Below are 17,221 nucleotides of genomic sequence, written 5' to 3' on the forward strand. Positions count from 1 at the left end.
TGTCCTCTTACTGCTACTCACTTCCTATGGCCCTCCCCCAATGGTAATAAATATAAAACAAAATAAAATGGCTTTTGATGAGCTGAATGTGGTAGCTCATACTGTAATTTTAGCACTCTGGAGGTTGAACAGTTGGATCATAAGTTCAAGGCTAGTCTAAGCTAGGGAGGGGGGCTATTTTTGCTTAGTTTGTCATGTTATTTCAGTTTCCATAGTGACAGACAGTGTGCTGCATTGTGCTATGGTAACTTGATTAAGGCTGGGACCTAGAAGCCCCTCCCCCGTTGGGTTGGAGCTGGCAGAAAGGTTGAGCAGAGGAAGTTAGGTGAGCAAGCCAGAAGCAGGCAGAGGTGCTCTGTGGTTCCCAGCCCCCTCCAGCTCTCAAGGGCTCTTCTCCCAGCTCTTGCTGCTGGCTGACTCCCTGAAGCCTTAGCCACTGGCCTGGCTGACTCTCGGCTCTTGCTGAGCTCCACCTTCCTGGTGGCTGGATACACATAGCTTCGGGAATTTTCCTGCAAGCTCTGATTTGTCCAGCTGCACACATGTTTTTCCAATAGTGGCTAGGGACTGCTCTCTAGACAGACAGTCCGTACTGGGAGCACGTCCCTCATCTGGGACTGGCTCTGTCTCCTGGTCTCGATCCTGACAGTACTTACAGACTTTCTCTTACTTTACATGAAAAGAAAATAATTATTCTGGTTAGTAGAGTGGGTTTCCTCCTGATAGTTAGAGTCTATGTATCCTGTGTGTTTGATTTCCACACAGAAAATAAGGAAAGGGGATTATTAAATGAGCTCTATACACAGATCAAAGTGGGTAAAGGAATGAAAAAGGAATAACTGGGAGGGAAATCACATTTTTTGACCGTGTACTTATGAACTAAAAAGATGGAAATGGGGAGAAATTGGCGGTGGAGCCATTTTGTAGACTGAGCATTTTCATGCCGTTTTGCCATGAGCTCCTTAGGTCAGAGCCAAAGAAAACACCCTGTCAAGTCTATGTCCTGTAAGTATCCACTGGGCTGAAAGAGAAGGGAGTGGGTCTCACCTAGGAAATCCAATTCTTGAAGCATCAAGCGTGAAGTTACATGGGTGTGGGGATGAAGATTCATAAACATTAAAAAACCCACCTGGAAACAAACAAAATCCACCTGGATACGGCTGCAATATAGCCAGGGTTTTGTTGTTAGATAAATATATCAGCGACCTTTCCCATTCTCATCCTAAAACCTTGGCTTTGCAGCAGGAAAAGGAACCATTTCTCAAGTTTCCAATAGAGAAGAATGTTGACGCTGAATCTACGTGCATGCGTGAGTGCGTGCGTGCGTGCGTGTGTGTGTGTGTGTGTGTGTGTGTGTGTGCGCGCGTGTGTGTGTGTGCATTTATAAGTAGGGCCCTTTGCCGTCACCTTATTTTTTGAGACAGGGTTTCTTATTAAACCTGGAACTCTCAGCCGGGCGGTGGTGGCGCACGCCTTTAATCCCAGCACTCGGGAGGCAGAGGCAGGTGGATCTCTGTGAGTTCGAGGCCAGCCTGGTCTACAAGAGCTAATTCCAGGACAGGCTCCAAAGCTACAGAGAAACCTTGTCTAAAAAAACCAACAAAACAAAACAAAACAACAACAACAACAAAAAACCCTGGAACTCTCTCTCTTTTGGCTAGGCAGTGAGACCTGGGATTTCTCTGTCTCCCTGTTATCCTCCCATCCCCACCTCACTGATTTGTTTTATTTTGGTTGGTCAGTTGTTTTTTTGTTTTTGTTTTTTTTTGTTTTTTTTTTTTGTTTGTTTTTTCGAGACAGGGTTTCCCTGTAGTTTCTTTTTTTTTTTTTTTAAATATTTATTTATTATGTGTACAGCATTCCTTCCATGTGTGCCCGCAAGCCTGAAGGGGGCGCCAGGTCTCATTATAGATGGTTGTGAGCCACCATGTGGTTGCTGGGAATTGAACTCAGTACCTCTGGAAGAGCAGTCAGTGCTCTTAACCACTGAGCCATCTCTCCAGCCCCCTCCCTGTAGTTTCTAGAGCCTGTCCTGGAACTAGCTCTTGTAGACCAGGCTGGCCTCGAACTCAGAGATTGTTTTTGTTTTTTGAGACAGGGTTTCTCTGTGTAGCCCTGGCTGTTTTGGAACTCGCTCTGTAGGCCAGGCTGGCCTCGAACTCACAGAGATCCGCCTGCCTCTGCTTCTGTCTTCCGAGTGTTGGAATTAAAGGTGTACGCCACCACCACTAGCCTCACTAGGTTTTATGTGGACGCTAAGGATCTGAACTCAGATCCCTATGTTTACACAGCAACCACTTTGCCCACTGAGCCTTCTCCCCAGCCCAGCATTCATAGGGACTTTTCATAGGGACTTGGATGTAAATGTTCCAAAGCCTTTGTTCTTTCAGGTTCAGATTTGTTCATCTCCCCCTTGCATCCGCACACAGGGAGATTTTACACCCAGTTAAAGCATGCCTTCCTCAGGTGACTGGCCACATTATCAAATAAGAGGTGAGCAACTTTGCCAATTTTCTTCCCTTACTCTGAATTAATAAGCCGGGCTCACAGAGCAATAAAATTTCATTTCCATCAAGCAAATATAAATTACTTTCTCCTCGGCTGATTTTTAGAAATCTTTTAGTTCTTGTGTCGAGAGCATCCACTTACTGCCTACAGAACTAATTGACGCTGACAGGAGGGCAGAGTAGGAAATGCCCACATGCCCGTCCTCTGCAGGGAACCTTCTCTTCTGTTATGGGTCACATGAACACACATATGAAGGTACCTATGCAAATGAGACAAGCACTAGCTCATCCTCAAGGACCCGGATAAGAGATCTTGCACTGGGCATGGTGGTATATGGCTGTGACTCCAGCATTTCGGAGGCTGAGAGAGTTCAAAGCCAGCCCTTTTACAGAGTGAGAGTGACAACTTCCAAAAGAAAAAAAGAAGAAGAAAGCCGGGGCTAGAGATGGTTCTCTTACAGAGGACCCGAGTTCGGATCACAGCACTCATGTTAGGTGACTTCAAACCACCTGTAGCTCTAACTCCACATCCTACATCCTCCTCTTGCCTCCATGGGCACCTGCACACACGCACACACACACACACACACACACAGAGAGAGAGAGAGAGAGAGAGAGAGAGAGAGAGAGAGAGAGAGAGAGAGAGAGAGAGAGAGAGAGAGAGAGAGAAGCGAAATTACAGTTATGGAGTAGTAATGAAAATAATGTTATGGTTGGGGTCACCATATGAGGAAGTGTATGAAAGGGTCACAGCACAGGAAAGTTGTTCTAGATCTTGTCTGTGGAGGATAGTCTTGATTACATTAATCAATGTAGGAAAATCCAGCCCACTGTGGGCAGCACCATTCCTTGGGCCTGGGTCCTGACCTGTGTGAGAGTAAAGAAAGTGAGCTGAGAAGTGCGCAGGCGTGCATTCAGTCTCTCTGCTCTGGGCTGCAGATACGCTATGGCCAGCCACTTCAAATTCCTGCCACCTTTACTTCCTTGAAGGTGGACTGCAACCTAAAATTGTGAGTTCAAACAAAACAAAATAAGCAACCAAAACCCAAAAAACTTTCCTCCCCTAAGTCACTTTTTTTTTTCCGGGGTATTTTATCAGAGCAACAGAACTGAAATTAGGACAGTTAACCTCTGTCCTCCATAAGCACACGCCCCGGCCCCCAATACACAAACATTTACACAGAAAAAGAAAAGAAAGAGAAGGAAGTTATCTTTTCATACCTTGGTGCCCCAAAAGAGCCAAACTCCTGTCTCTGTGCACAATTTCACCTACTCCAAAACCCAGCTCTTGAGCGCTTTAACAGCAATCAAGGACCCCGGACTCGCTAGTTAGGAAAACAGACGCCTGTTGTCTCACACTTCCAGAGTCTAGACAATAAGATCAAGACTTCCATGGGCCAAGCTCGTCCTGGTTTGTGGTGATTGCTAGCAACCATTGGTGTTTTTTGGGGGGGTCCTCCACTGCATCTGTCCCTTTCATCATCTCTAACTTTCTGCCTGTGTCTTTGGTCTGTATCAAATCTCTCTCTTTTCTTACAAGAATATTTGCCACTGGAACTTAAGTTCCTTCCAGATAATACAGGATGCTCTTAACTTAATGGCAACTGTAAAGATCCTTTTAACATATAAGGTCATGCCGGGCGGTGGTGGCGCACGCCTTTAATCCCAGCACTCGGGAGGCAGAGGCAGGCGGATCTCTGTGAGTTCGAGGCCAGCTTGGTCTACAAGAGGTAGTTCCAGGACAGGCTCTAAAAAAAGCTGCAGAGAAACCCTGTCTCAAAAAACCAAAAAAAGAAAAAAGAAAAAAAAAACATATAAGGTCACATTTAAAGGTTGTGACGAAGACCAGGACACATCTTTTGGAGACTGCCATTCAACCAACTAAAAAGTTTCAGCTTCCTGGATGCAGAATGTCTTTATCTGATTGGTTTTGTTGTTGTGGTGGTGGTGGTGGTGGTGGTGGTTTGTTTGTTTGTCTTTGTTTTATTTCACATTTATTTATTTATTTATTCATTTATTTATTTATTTATTTATTTTGAGGCAGAGTCTTTCTAGGCAGTCCAGGCTACCCTCATATTATAATTCTCAAGGGCTGTGCCTCCCAAGAGCTAAGTATGCACCATCCACTCCTAAGTTACCACTTTGGGGATTTTGGATTTTGGAGATTTTTGAGTATGATATATGTCTATCTATGTATACACAGTCATGTGTGTGTGGTTCATACATGCCATGCTGCACATGTAGAGGTCAGAGGACAGTCACTGGGCATCAGTCCTCACTTTCTGCCTTGTTTCAAATAGAGGGTCTCTCCCTCCCTCCCCCCCCCTCTCGTTTTTCCAGACAAGGTTTCTCTGTGTAGTCTTGGCTGTCCTGGAACTTTGTGGACTAGGCTGACCTCGAATTCACAGAGATCCACCTGCCTCTGCCTCCCAAGTGCATGCATCACCACTGCTCAACTTGGTTTATTTTTAACAGTATATGTCATTTTGTCTTATGTGTTTATCTTTGTGTTTTGTCTGCATGTATGTCTGTATGAGAGGGTTGGATTCCCTGGCAGCAGCTCCATGTTATTTTTATTACTTCATTTGTGTGTATCTGTGTGTGTGTGTGTGCCCATATTTGTATGCATAGACGAGTGTGTTTGTATTTGTCTGGGTGTACATGCACAAATGTGTGTGTAGAGGTCAGAAGGCTACCTTGAGTATCATTCTGTCTGCCTTGTTTTTTTTTTTTGAGATAATATCTCTTCTTGGGTTCCTAACTAGGAGAATGTCTGTCCTTGGGCTTCCTAATTAGGCCAATCACCAGTAGGCCAGGCTGACTGGCCACTGGGTCCTAGCAACTCTCCTCTTTCTGCTTCTCCAGTTCTGGAATCGCAAATGCACACTAGCATGCCTGGCTTTGCATGTGGGTGCAGGGATTTCACAAGGCAAGCACTTCACACCCCATTTTTCTAAGAACCGCGGCACTGCAAGCAATGACATTGCCTACAGCTTTCAAGAACAATCCTAATGTCCTGTGTCACTCAAGAATCCCTTTCAAGGGCTTCATCCCCAGTTCCTTCTCAGTTCTGCAGTCTCCACGTCTGTCCTTCCATTCTTCTCTAGAGTCTTCTAGCCAAGTTACTCACATGTATGCCTGCATCCATATTACCCTCCTCCCACAAAGCCCTCTATGGTGATACCAGAACCCACTCTTTTAAGGGGGGGAAGATCTTTGACAACTTTATACTTTTAGGACTTTTTTGTTTGTTTGTTTTGCTTTTGTTTTCCAAGACAGGGTTTCTTTGTGTAGCTCTGGCTGTCCTGGAACTCGTTCTGTAGATCAGGCTGGTCTCGAACTCAGAGATCCACCTGTCTCTGGCTCCCAAGTGTTGGGATTAAGGGTGTGCGCCATCACCTGGCCCAGGTTGATTCTTTAAAACTTGTTCTAGTGAGGTGAGGTTTCACATGATAGAAAGTGAGCCATGATAGTGAGTGTAATAGCATGTTGCTGATTCAGTGTTTTTCAGGGCCTAGCTATGTTCTAGCATGTGTCAATAGTTCATTCCCTTTTATGCCTGAATAATATGCCAGTGGATGGCTACAGTATCTTTTCTTTATCCTTTCGTCAGTTTAGTTCCTACTATTCCCTATAACACCACTCCATTCATTAGTTTCACAAGTATCTCCTAGATCATGAATGTAGGGGGCAAATGAAGTCCTTAGTGAATGTGTATTGTTTTTCACGAGCATAAGTATTATCAAGGATCCCAAAGCCTCAGACACATATGAGTGGCAAATTCTTCCCTGGGTGAGGCTCAGAGGGCTGGCAAAGCCCTTCTCTGGTCCCTGTGTGGGTGCTAATGATGTATACAGAAAATGTCCACCGTACCTTTCTCCTCTAGAATTACTGCAGCCTGAGACTGCACCCCGAGGGAGACTGCTCCTAATGAGATAGCTAAACCTGCCTCCTTGTTCAGCTTTATTTGATAACTCCGCCTCTACGCTCAACATATATATGTATATAAAATATATACTATATATAATGTGTATATATATATACATGCATATGTGTGTATAACAAAGGAGTGCTGTGGCTTCTTCATCAGAGAGCTCAGACTACCCATCCCGGTTTTTCTGTATGTGTGTCCATGTGTTTGTCTGTCCTTTCTTCATTCTCTCATTGCCTGGACCTAAACTATACACGGCAGATGACCACATATTAAACAGAGTTCAAGGAGCTGGCATTACAACATTTATCAAAGCAGTTCAAGCCAGGCAGTGGTGGTGAATGTCTTTAATCCCAGCACTTGGGAGGCAGGGGCAGGCAGACTGCTGTGAGTTTGAGGCCAGCCTGGTCTACAGAGCAAGTTCCAGGACAGCCAGGATGGTTACATAGAGAAACTCTGTCTCCAAAAACCAAACCAAACAAACAAAAAACCCAGAAGTTCATAAGTTCCTGCCTTCATGAAATACAACCTGGTAGAGGAGACAGATTATAAATAAGACAAATGACTAACATATATGGAATGCTAGACAAAGGTGCTAAAGAGAAAAACATAAATCAGGGAAGAAGCCGTGGAAAGTGACTGGAAGGGCCTAAAAGGGAACTTTATAGGGTTCACTGGACATTTCCCATTCCTTTCCTTCTTTTTTCCCTTCCTTCCTTTCTCTTTCTTTCTTTTGAGATGAGGTCTTGTTATGTAGCCCAAGTTTACCTGGCACTCACACTATAGCTCAGGTTGGCCTTGAACCTATGGCACTATTCCTGCTTCAGCCTCTAGAGTGCTGGATTTACAGATATTTGCCACCATAACTAACTCATTTTCCACTTCTTGATCTAGGTACTAAACTATGGGAGTATATAGTTTGTGTAAACTCAGCCAAGTATACACTTAAGAATTATTCATGTTTCTGTACATATGTTACACTTCAATGCAAAGTTGAGGTTTTTGTTTGTTTGTTTTGTTGCTTGGTTGGTTGGTTTTGTTTTAGGGGTTTTTTGTTTGTTTGTTTAAGGCAGAATTTCTTTGTGTAACCCTGACTGTCCTGGAACTTGATCTGTAGACCAGGGTGGCCTTGAACAGAGATCCACTTGCCTCTGCCTCCCAAGTGCTGGGATTAAGGGCATGGGCCTGTAGTCGAATTTTTCTTTGGGCCACCATCTCACAAATAACAGCATGGAGACTTATTAATTATAAAAGCTTAGCCGGGCGGTGGTGGCGCACGCCTTTAATCCCAGCACTCGGGAGGCAGAGGCAGGCGGATCTCTGAGTTCGAGGCCAGCCTGGTCTACAAGAGCTAGTTCCAGGACAGGTTCTAGAAACTACAGGGAAACCCTGTCTTGAAAAACCAAAAAAAAAAAACCAAAAAAACCCCAAAAAAACCCAAAAAAACCCAAAAAAGCTTAGCATTAGTCTAGGCTTGTTTTTAACTAGCTCTTATAATGTAAATTAATCCATTTCTATTAATCTTCGTTCTGTCACAGAGCACCCATCCTGCTTCTTCAGTGTCTCCTTGCAATCCTCTAGCATGCCTAGACTCCTCCTCTTTACTGTCCTCTCTCCCCTGAAGCCCCGCCCATACATCCTGCCAAGCTATTGGCTGTTCAGCTTTTTATTACATTAATCACAGTACGACACCGTCACACAGTATACAAATATCCCACAACATCAGTAAGACGATTTCTCAGAAAATTAGGAAACAATCTACCTCAAGACCCAGCCAAACCACTTTTGGGTATATCTACCCAAAGGACGCTCAATCGTGCTACAAGAACATGTGCTCAACTATGTTCATAGCAGCATTGTTTGTCATAGCCAGAACAAAAATAATGACATCTTGAAATTTGCTGGCAAATGAATAGATCTAGAAAACATCATATTGAGTGAGGTAACCAAGACCCAGAAAAACAAATATCGCATGTGCTTATTCATAAGTGGCTTTAAGACATAAAGTAAAGAAAACCAGCCTACAATTCCCAATCCCAGAGAACCTGGACAACAATGAGGACCCTAAGAGAGACATACATAGATCTAATCTACATGGGAAGTAGAAAAAGGCAAGATCTACTGAGTAAATTGGAAGCATGGGGGATCATGGGAGAGGGTTGAAGGGGAGGGGGGAGGAAGGGATAAGAGTGGAGAAAAATATACAGCTCAATAAAAACAATAAAAAGAACCAACATGGGCCAGCATTACCTAGTGTATACAAAGTTTATTAAGACAATGTATTCCCTTTACAAAGGCAGCTTAGAGGATGGAGAGATGCCCAGCCAGTAAGAATATGTCCTGCTCTTGCAGGGGACTCCAGTTTGGTTCCCAGTATCCAAGCTCGGTACTTCACAACTGCCTGCAAACTCCAGTTCTAGGGGATCTGACACCCTTTTTGGCCTCTTTGAGTACCTATACAAATATGGCATAGGCTCACACAGATGCATGAGCATACATATTATTCAAGAAATAAAAATTACCCTCCCCCATTTTAAAGGCAATTTAGGAGAAGGAGCTGAGGCCCCAACAATCATGATGCCTGATTTCAGTCTCCAGCACCTAAAAGCAAAAGAGGGGCCTGAGAAGGCAGCTCAGTCCCTAAAGAGTGTATTGTGCAAGCATGAAGACCTGAGGTTGGGCCAAGCAACCACGTGACAAAGTCAGGTGTGGTGGGCATGCTAAGCCCAGTGCTGGGGAGGCAGAGACAAGGGGTGTCACTAGTCAGCCAGGCTAGCCTACTTGGAGAGTTCTAGGTGAAACAAAAGACCCTGTCTCGAAAAATAAGGTGGCTGACTCCTGAGGAACAACATGGAGTTTCTCATCTGTCATCTATGTGCACACATGTGCATGCACAGAAAGGCAGAGGCCGTGTACTGCTAACCTCATTGCTGACTCTAAAATAATAGTGCCGAAGTAAGTGATTTGACATCCTTAGGGTCCAGCTGAGTCCCTGACCCTGTTTGGGAGTGATTTTAGGGCGGCACCAAAGGATAATGTTGGTTTCTGCACTCTGTTCATTTATATCCTTATGTTTCTGGATCATTCTAGCACTCTCTGGCTAAACATATCTGTCAGCAGAGTTGACAATGACTATGCAGGCAATTCTAGTTTGCTACCTTATTTCTGTTCAAAGACATTTTCACCATTGCCATGAGTCCAGTTTGGTGGTATGTGGTTTTTTTTGTTATTGTTGTTTGTTTTTTTTTATGGTGATCTTACTAAAAACAAACATTTTATTTTTAGGGGAGAATGACCATAGAATAACAGAACTGGAGGAGGACCAGCAGTAGGCTTTAACGAAAGGCAATTATATTAAGAGAGGAAGGGGCTACCAATGGCTACCAATTAAAGAAAACAGCTGAGCGTCTCTTGGAGTTTTGTCTGGTACAACTTGGTTAAATCAAGAAGTCCCTAGCAGGCAGCCAGAAAGTGTTAAATTGTACTGATGTGGGAGAAATATGAATGGAAAAAATAGTAGCTTTAAGTTGGTGTCCTGGTTTGCTTTCCATTGCTATAATAAACACCATGACCAAAAGTCATTTGGGAAGGAAGGAGTTTATTACAGTCCCTCAGCAAGGGCACTCAGGGCAGGAACCTGGAGGCAGAAACGGAAGCAGAGGCCATGGAGGAATACTGCTTACTGGCTTACTCGCCGTGGCTTACTTTATGCATCCCAGGTTCACCTGCTCAGAAATGGCACCACCCACAATAGGCAGGGCCTGGACCTTCCCTCATCAATCACTAATCAAGAAAATGCCCCGTAGATTTGCCTACATGCCAATCTGATGGAGAAATTTTCTCAACTGAGATTTCTTCTTCCTTAAGGACCCCAGTTTGTGTCAAGTTGACAAAAAAAAAAAAACCCTAACTAGATCAGGGGGACTCATAAGTCCTGTGTGTGTATAACACTTCAGAATTTATTTAGGGTAAATTCTGCAGTCTTAGACAAGAGGTAACTTGATTACCCACATTTCAGGTTAAACACTTTGTGAATCAATCTGATTGAAACATTTTCTCTTGGACAGAGGAGACAGACTCATATGAGCCGGGAAGCTAAAGAAACTTACAAGGCTAAGGAAAGTTAGAAAGTTCTGAGAATCATAAGCCTGAACCCCCAGATTCTAGAAGCAAGGAACAACTGTTGGTAGTGTTATCTGTAAGTTGTGCAGGGTGGACGCTAGCTTTCATGAGTCATCACCCATAATGTGGTGGGCTTTTTGGTAACACAGCTGCCCGCAAGTCACCCTTGCTCCTGTAAGTTACCCTAGTAAAACGTATTCACTAAGCTAGACTGAACCATTTCCTGGGTCTGCTGTCTGTCCACACTGTCTAGAATGAACAGATGTTTGTTCACATTGCCCCAGGAAAAGCCATAGAACAAAAGATAACAAATATATGGAGTAAAAGGCTATTAGGCAATAGAGTGCAAACACACTCTCAGGAATGCTAGTTGAGATCCCAGCACACAGGAGGCTAGCCTGGTCTACATAGCAAAATCCTATCTTAAAAAAAGGCAGAAGGGGAAGGAAGGAAGGAAGGAAGGGAAAGAAGGAAGGAAAAGAGGGTGGGAAAGAAAATGATATTTGAGAAGAAAAAGAAGAATATATTAGTCAGTGTCTCGTTTCTGTGGCAAAATATCAGAGAGAATCAACTTAGGAAGAGGGAAGTTTATTTTGGACCAGTATGGTTGCTTGGTCCTGTTACTTTGGGCCTGGGGTGATAGAGGAAGCCTGCTTATCTCAAAAAAGAGAGAAATAGAGACCACCATCCCAAAATTTCCTTCAAGGTCATCTTCTCAGTGACCTTTCTCCTATTGGGTGCTACTTCTTCCAGGCTCTGCTATGTGAATGGACAGTTAAAAGGACTACTCGGGTTAAACTGGCCAGGTCAGGAACACTGGGGAGATGAAACAAGAGGGCTTGAAGCTGGATAAGAAGGAAAGGGCTAGCCGGGCGGTGGTGGCGCACGCCTTTAATCCCAGCACTCGGGAGGCAGAGACAGGCGGATCTCTGTGAGTTCGAGGCCAGCCTGGTCTACAAGAGCTAGTTCCAGGATAGGCTCTAGAAACTACAGGGAAACCCTGTCTCGAAAAACCAAAAAAAAAAAAAAAAAAAGAAGGAAAGGGCTAGAAGATAGTCAGTGTTGGCAGACTCTACCTGACTCCAACTCCTTACATCCCCGACGCCCGAGAAACACATGCAGCTGATTGTAACAGACTTAATTATGGTAAGAACAGCTTTTAAAATGCTCCCATATATCCCAAACTAGGGGGGGGGGCTGTAGACAATAAGTTAAGAGCTAACCAAGACAGACTGCAGCTATGTAGATATGACAGGAGTTAATTCCCCACCCGGGTCAAACTACAAGATGGTATTCATGAGAACCAAGACAGCCCAGTCTTTTGAACAGCTAGCAGACCCAGACCCAGGCAAGGGCTAACAGAAGCAACACCTGTGTGGTCAGAGTTGCAACGCCAGCTGGGACTAAAGGTCAGCAGCCAGGCCAAGCTAACAAAGTAGAAGTCAGAGAAGTATGGCGGGGGAGGCTTCAGCCACCCCCTAACTGAGCAAGCAGTACAGGTACAATGTGTAACGTCTTCCTGGCTGGGCCACGGAGACATACACAGAATGTGTGGGCCCTCCATTGGCTTAGAGAATTAACCAATCTCCCTATAAACTCCCTTGATCTTTGTCCAGTTTCTGCCATAACTCCTATGAAAATCCCTAGACAAGTGTCCCAGCAGCAACCCACTCAGGTGCACGAACTACAGAAGCTGCGTGGGTTTTCCACCTCGGGACTCCTCCCAACACTCTTGGGACTTTCTTCCACCTTTCTTAGCTCCTGAAGAGAAGCTTTCTTTTGCTTTGCTTTGCCCATGAATAGCCACATCCTTAACTGTGACCAGTGTGAGACAACGAATTGAAGAGCCATTGTCTCAGGTTGATGTTTGGTAAACATTGAGTGTCTAGCACCCTAAGTCCCTAGGTCATGCATATGTAGGCTGAGAAAGGTCCCATTGCTCTCAAAGGAGTATCACAGGCTGGAGAACAAGCCTTTGATGCATGGGCCTTTGGGGGCCACTCTAGATCCAAACTGTAGTAGAGAACTTGTCCTAGAACCAGGGGCTGGGGAGATGGCTCAGCTGATAAAACAACAGGACTGCCAAGCAAGGACAAGGACCTGAGTTCAGACCTCCAACAGCTACTTAAAAAGCCAGGCATGGCAGACTGTACTTGTAATCCTAGTGCTGGAAAGGCAGAGGCAGGAGGATTCCTAGGGCTCGCTGGCCAGCCAGCCTAGTCTAATTGTCAAGCTCCCAGTTCAGTGAGAGACCCTGTCTCAAAAAACAAGGTTGAGAAAGAGAGAGGAAGATAGTCAGGTATTTCCCACCACACTCACATACAGACACATGCAAATACACACACGCATGCACACGCGCGCGCGCGCGCGCGCACACACACACACACAGGCAGGCACACATGCACTCATACAGTCAGAACTAGTGGGAACATTTATTAATGCAGACAGGAAGAAGCCAGGCAGCAGTGGCACACGCCTTTAATCCTAGCACTCAGCAGGCAAAGGCAGGAGGATCTCTGTGAGTTAGTTTCAGGACAGCTAGGGCTATTACATAGAAACCCTGCCTCAAAAACAAAAAACAAAAACCAGGAAGGAAGTTGCAAGAAGAGGTGGGTGAGATTTAGTTACGAGACGCCATCACAAACACACTGACATTTCGCCGAGATGCCTGAGTGTTCAGCTCCCAGAATCTGCTACCCCAGGTACCATACAAGGCCACCAAAAGTAATTACAGTCTGGAACCAGCGCTCAAGGGGGTGGGTTGTCTTAAGTCACAAGCTTTAAGAGTGAGTCAGGTTGCTTGAGGGGAAAACAGACCAGAAATGAAAAAAGACTGACGTACATCTTAGTTGTTCAAAGTTCGTACAATGCACAAACCAAGGAGATAGCCCTTATATCCCAGGCATTTTCACCATTTGGTATAGCCAGTGTGCCAGTAACCAAAACACAAAACACAGCAGCTGGTGTCCTGAATGAGACTGTGGGGCCACAGCTGACCAGACTAGTCTCAACCCTAATGTGTGGGCCTATTATCTCAGCAACTGGAAGGCCGAAGCAGAAGGATCAGGAGTTCAAGGCCATCCTGAGCTATACAACAAAACCTTGTTTAAAATTAAAAAAAAAAACAAAAAACAGAAATCATAGCTCTTCATTTCTTTAGGCCTTGTGAGAGCGAAGAGGTTGCCACCGAAGACCTTTGCCTAACATCCACACTCCTAAAAAGATTCTCTGCTTGGATACTCCATAATTTTATTGTGTTTTGAATTTGTAAGCCATGAGCTTAAACAGAAGGAAAAGCTGAAGGTAAATAGTAGATGGTTTTCCTACAGGGTTCTTGTTTTGTTTTGGGTTTGTTTTGCTTTGCCTCGCTCTTAAGACAGTATCTCATGTTTCCCAGGCTGTTTTCAAAGTCTCATGTTGCCAAGGATGGCCTCAGACTCCTTATCCTCCTGTCTCCGCCTTTGAATGTTTGTATTACAGACAGGTGCGCGGTGCCACACTGGGTTTATGCAGTGCTGGGGACGCAACCCAGAGCAGGGACCCTACAGCATTTTATTGAATCCGTCGCACTGCAGGCTAGGCAAGCACTTCGCCAACTGAGCCACAGGCATTTCCTCACCCACTAGGCTTTAGCCACATAATCACAGTAAAAAAGGTTTTGCATTCACATAGTACTTTTGGTATGTTTGGCTGCTTGAAATAGGGTCTCATTATGTAGACCAGGCTGACCTCGAACCCATAGAGATCTACCTGCCTCTGCCTCCTGTGTGCTAGGATTAAAAAATGTGCGCCACCATGCCTGGATACTTTCTTCTGTTTTTTTTTTTAAACATTTACTTATTTTAGGGTGCTTGGGCCTGAGTATATGAGCACCATGTGCATGCAGGAGCCAGAGAAGATCAGAAGAGAGGTGCTGGGTACACAGGAACCAGAGTTAGGTGGTTACGAACTGCCATGTGGATTCTGGGAACCAAACTCAGGTCCTCTGCAAGAGCAGTGAACACTCTTAACTGCTGAGCCATCTCTCCAGTTGTTCCCACCCCATACTGTCTTTTTTTTTTTTATGAATCTAGACAGCATACCAAAACAGAGTATGGCGGTTCATGTCTGCGTTCCCATCACTTGGGATAGTAGGAGGCTCAGAGTTCAAAGTCACTCTCAGCTACATAGCAAGTTTGAGGCAAGCTAGTTCCATGAGACCCTGTCTCAAAGCAAGACAAACAAACAATATTTCACTTGGCGGTTTCCTGAAGTTCTTGTAAGGAAGTGGCCACCTAACACCAAGAACTTGAAAAACGAGATAATCAAGAAGGGGTCCCTGGGGCTAAAGAGATGCTTCAGTGGTTAAGAGCACGGGCTGCTCTTCCAGTGGTAGACTTGAGTCAACAATACTACAAAGTCACTAACAGAGTCAGGGGACATCATTGAGAAACCCTAATATGAAAGAGCTGCCTGCCAAGTGCTGATACACACCTTTAATCCCAACACTCAGGAGGTAGAGGCGGGCAGACCCTTGTGAGTTCCAAGCCAGCCTGGTCTACAAAGAGAGTTACAGGCTGGCCACCCAGGCTACATAGTGAGATCCTGTCTCAAAAGCAAACAGAAAGGAAGGAAGGAAGGAAGGAAGGAAGGAAGAAAGGAAGGAAGGAAGGAAGGAAGGAAGGAAGGAAGGAAGGAAGGAAGGAAGGAAGAAAGGAAGGAAGGAAGGAAGGAGCAAGCTACCTGGCCTTGGGGATGATTCTAGCTAACTGGGGACAAAAATACTCCGTGTAACAGAGGGCTTTCTGTGGAGGGTCAGTCCTCTCCGAGGCTCGCACTCAAATGTGACCTCTGACTGATGGATGGAGAGAGCTGAGCTATGCAATTTTGTACTATTCTCCCACAGTGCCAAGAATGGAGGAGTGGGCTTACTTTTGTGCAGACCAGGGAGATGTGTTTTAACACAATGTTTATTTAAATATCAATCAACCTACTTGGTTCACCAAGCTGGCTTGTGCCTCCTGTAATCTCAATACTTGGAAGGCTGAGGTTCAAGGCCAGCCTGGACTACTTAGTGAATTCCAGACTAGCCCTGGCTATGTGTTACATAGCGAGATAATGTTTTGAAAGAGAGAAAGAGAGACAGGTCGGCGTCTTCCTGCTGAAGTGCAGTCATGTTTCTCCAGTATTACCTCAACGAACAGGGAGATCGTGTCTACACGTTAAAGAAATTTGACCCGATGGGACAACAGACTTGCTCTGCTCATCCTGCTCGCTTTTCCCCTGACGACAAATACTCAAGACACTGAATCACCATCAAGAAACGCTTCAAGGTGCTCATGACCAAGCAACCGCGTCCTGTTCTCTGAGAGTTCGTTAATTTCATCTGCTGCACGCCCCCAGGACGATTATCAGTAACCAAATGCATCAATCTGTGAGCAGGGACGCCTTCCCGTACTGTTTGGAATCCTATCTCACCACGTGATTGAGTCTATCGTAATGGGCATCTCCCGAAAAAGGAACACTCTTAACTTTGTTTATCATGCTTTGAATTAATGCCAGGTTATTAAAGATAGACTGACTTAAAAAAAAAAGAGAGAAAGAGAAAGAATAAAGAGAACCAGCAAAACAGGGAAAGGAGCTTATTCTGTGCATGCCTGACAAACCCAAGTTCAGTCCCCAGAATTCATCCACAAAGTTGTCCTCTGACTTTCTTTCACACATGAGCCATGGCACACCTACAAATGCACCATACACATACACAATAATAATAAATCATGAAAATAGTATAAATTTAAAAGTAACAAATAAGTCAACCAACCCGTGAGTAGAGAGTAGACGTGTTGTCTTCTTTGAAGTGGTAGGGTGAAACCCAGGGCCTAGAACATGTCACCCATGTGCACAAGGGAAGCACTCTATCCCTAAACTTCAGTCTTAACCCCATTAACACAGAAGAATTTGAAGTGCAACAAGTTTAAGGTATTTACTTTTTTCTCTGTAGATTTTATTCATATTGTTTTTCCTATGTGTATGTGTGTCTGTATGGGTATGTAAATGTGTGTGGGTACCTAAGCAGTCCAGAAACAATGGATCCTCCTGGAACTGGAGTTACAGATCTTTGTAAAGTGCCATCCATATGGGTGCCAAGAATCTGGGAGAACCTGAGCGCTGGTGGTGCATGCCTTTAATCCCAGCACTAGGGAGGCAGAGGCAGGTGGATCTCTGAGTTCGAGGCCAGCCTGGTCTACAGAGAAAGTTCCAGGACAGGCTCCAAAGCTACAGCGAAACCCTGTCTTGAAGAAAACAAAACAAAACATAAAAGAATCTGGGAGAGAGCCCAGTGCAAACTCTCAACTGCTAACCCACCTGTTCAGTCCCACCCAGCACTTACTTTAAATACCTATTTAAAGAGGGCAGCGCTTGGGAGGTGGAACCAGAAAGATCAGGGGTTCAAGGACAGCCTGGATGACAGAAGTCCCTGTCTCAAAAAAAAAAAAAAACCGACAAGTAAACGTATTTTAGAGCCAGAACACAGTGGAATGTATCTGGAGTCCCAGCTACTCAGAAAGGTGACATTGAATCACTTGAAACCAGACATTTGAAGCCATCCTGAATGACAGAGACACACCACAACACACACACACACACACAGGCATGCACGAACACACACAATCAATCAAAA

At 44.8% G+C, this 17,221-nt stretch overlaps 1 pseudogene; it reads left to right on the plus strand.

Moving 5' to 3' along the window:
• Positions 1-15,713: 15,713 nt before the first annotated feature.
• LOC119804583 lies at positions 15,714-15,908 on the plus strand (annotated as a pseudogene).
• The last annotated feature ends 1,313 nt before the right edge of the window (positions 15,909-17,221 follow it).

The sequence above is a fragment of the Arvicola amphibius genome, chromosome X (genome assembly GCF_903992535.2).
Source record: "Arvicola amphibius chromosome X, mArvAmp1.2, whole genome shotgun sequence".
NCBI classification, from domain to species: Eukaryota; Metazoa; Chordata; class Mammalia; order Rodentia; family Cricetidae; genus Arvicola; species Arvicola amphibius.